Source organism: Vigna radiata, unplaced genomic scaffold (genome assembly GCF_000741045.1).
Source record: "Vigna radiata var. radiata cultivar VC1973A unplaced genomic scaffold, Vradiata_ver6 scaffold_498, whole genome shotgun sequence".
Lineage (NCBI taxonomy): Eukaryota > Viridiplantae > Streptophyta > Magnoliopsida > Fabales > Fabaceae > Vigna > Vigna radiata.
In genome coordinates, this window is record NW_014542729.1 from 33,560 (window position 1) to 36,864 (window position 3,305).

At 38.0% G+C, this 3,305-nt stretch overlaps 1 pseudogene; it reads left to right on the forward strand.

Annotated features, from left to right (window-relative positions):
- The window catches only part of LOC106780588, a 23,179-nt pseudogene that overhangs the window by 10,208 nt on the left and 9,666 nt on the right, over nt 1–3,305 (forward strand).

Below are 3,305 nucleotides of genomic sequence, written 5' to 3' on the forward strand. Positions count from 1 at the left end.
TCGTTTAACTCATTCGATAACTGTTGTTTGTCTCTATTGATACTGGAACATACAGTACTATCATGAACTGGTGAGAAATTCCTTGATTAAGCAATACCAACCTAGGGATAAGGGGTAGGACGATCAATTGTTTTTGCTTTTGTTCTTAATACGTTATTAATTGCTAGGGGAGGCTAGGGATAACAAGCCGATAATTAGTAATAGGCTCTTTTCGCCGAGGGATCGGGTTAAGGGTAGGCCAAGAAAGTTTGCATTACAATTAGATAATCAAGCACATTAAACAAGAGGAGTAGATAAAAGGGAGTGGATTAGATGAAATTGTCAACCCCAACAACTCCATTCATCCATAGCCTTTTTCATCAATTGAATCAACCCATTGCATGTTTATTTTCTGTCCTTGCATTCACAACAATTAATTCTTTCTCTAGAAGTCTTACGATTTTGATTCACACGAAAGAAAACACCTTTCGAGTCTCTTGGGAAGAACGATATCGGGTATTACCGATTATATTACTTGCACGATCTGGTAAACTTGCCAGTGAGTCAACAAGTTTTTGGCGCCTTTGCTGGGAACTCAAGGTTATTTTTAGTAGTGTGGATTGATTGAATTTGACTTGATTTCATGTTTGTTGTTATTTTTGTTCTAATGAATGCTTTCTAGGGTCTTGTGCCTAACTTTTGCAGAATGCAGTACGGACAAGAATTTGATTATATGGGCACTCAATCCTACCAAAATAATTTCAATCACTGGTGGGAACCTCATTCAAACAGGGATCAGAATCTATATGGACAAGCTGCTGAGCTTCATTTTAGGCGTATACAAAGAAGTGCAGAATCTGATGAACTTTTTCAGAGGATTATGAATTTTGAAGCATACCATGTCAAAAGCATGGAGGAGAGGCAACATTATTCGTGGCAGCAACAATGCTCTTCACCAATAGAACTGTGGGAGTATGATCAACAACTTTGTCAAAAAACAGCTAATGTGACGAAACAAGTCAAAAGCTTGATTGAAAAGTTTGACAAATTTCTAGAGGTGTGTGATTCCAAGAGATATGAAGTTACCTTCAGGAATTTGGAGACACAAATTGATGATGTTGTTGATGAGGGGAAGGTGGAGAGAGAAGTGGAAAAGATAGAAGAGGAGAAAATAGAGAAAGAAAAAGCAGTGGTTGAGAAAAAAAGAAAAAATAAGAAAACAAGAAAAAAGAAAAAAAGAAATTGGAAGAAGGAGAAGGTTGAGAAAAAGAGGAAGAGAGGAAAGAAGAAAAGATCATATGAAAAGCCCCTTCCTCATCAAAAGAAAAATCATAGGAAGGAAAAGAAGTTTAAGTGCTTTATGGAGATCTTCAAGAAATTGGAGATTAAAATTCCTATGGTTGAAACATGGAAACATGTGCTTGGTGCACAAGTGGAAAAATAGCCTTCTATGACGAGGCTATTATGATGTATAATAATTTTCCATCATAATAGATTGACCGGTGGCAAAATCGTAATAAAAACAAGACATATTATGACGTAGTTCTGTACACCAGTCATAATATAAAAAGTGGTGGCAAACTTGTAAATACGTATAAAAGCTATTATTACGTAGATATCGAAATACGTTATAATATGTTCTCTACCACCGAAATTTTCTCTCTTTCACGTCTCACTCTCACACTCTCGGTCTCATCTGTTCCCTCTCACTCTCGATCCTCTCTAAACTCTCGATCCTCCACGTTGTGCTTTTCACACTCCTCCTCCGCGACGTGCTAGGGCCGCCATTTTCTCGTCTCCTTCACCAACGCCCGCCACGCTGTGCTTGCTCTGAGAACACTCCTCCTCTGCGACACGCTAGGGGCCACCATTTTCTCGTCTCCTCCACCAACGCCCACCACACCGTGCTTTTCTTGGGCTGAGAACACTCCTCCTCTACGACGTGCTAGGGGCGTCCATTTTCTCGTCTCCTCCACCAACGCCCACAATCGTTTCTGAGAACCCTAACTCTGTCGCCTCAGCGGTGTCGTTGCAGCTGGAACCGACTAAGAGGAAACAAGAGCGATCGAGGAAGTACGGCACATCAAAGCAAGCTCTTGTCGCTGCGTCGTCATCTCAATCGTTCTCTGCGGACAAGAAGCCTCACTTACCAACGTTCCCTTCTTCCTCATCTTTCGCGTCCAAGAAATCTCATTCCTCACTCTAGGTTTGCTTTCCCTTTCTCAATTTCACTTATTTTATACCTAGAGATTTTGTTGAGTTATATTTTCAAGATTGTTTTCTATTTCGTGATACACTGAAAGTTGCTTGCCTTATTGGATCTAATAATTGGAAGTAGATGGATCTTTGCTTCTAAATGGCGAAATTCCAGTTTCTAACTTCATATTGAGCTCAGATTTGTGTTACACGGAGATTGTAATTGTGTATTTTGTTTGTATCTTTCTGGTAGCCTTTTAAAAATTTGACCGTGTATCTTTTTGTCTGGATCTTTTGTCCTTGTGTTGTGACATGCCTTTGTAAAATGTGCTAATTTAAATAGGTGGAGCATATTATACAAGAACAAAATATATGGGCTGCATATGAAATCTTGAAGTTGTTCTATGAATTTGTTCTTGCGCGTGTACCTATAATTGAGAACCAGAGGTAAGTCCTCGGGGCATTAGAGTACTTATTGGCACATCGCATGCTGTCATGCTGTGTATTTTCTCCATGGTTAACGGGCCTGAACTTTAGTACTCGTGCAAATCAGATTGTGATTTTCATGCTATTTTTCACAAATGTGAAATTGATCAATCTTTCTGAATCTTTCTGCTTCACTAAACTTTACTAGTGATCCCTGCTAACCATTTTCTCCAATGTCGTTCTTGGCCTCTTGCTTTTCATGGGGCTAAAAACTGTATAATGTACTCTCCTCACTAGTGCTTTCAGTGACTTTTGTGAATATACTCTCTTCACTTTCACAATTTATGAATCATGATTAAAAAATTAGCATAACAATTTGCAATATAAATTATGATTCAATGACCTTGTTTCTGTTAAATAGGGTACAACGTATGGTTTTAAACTTGGTTTAGCAAAATTGTTTTTTACCTAACATTGGGGAGGAATAGTGTACTTTACCTATACTTGATAATTTTTTTATATTTGTATGTGTTGTGTTTGTATATTGACCCTGTGCATACTGAAATATGTGACACTTTAATATATGATGTCTGAACCTTGAAATGAGACATGTTACTTCATGTTTATTTACGGAACCATTAGCAACTAAATAAATAAATTATTTTGCTGGCATTTATTGATCTTCCATGCATTGAATACTTTTA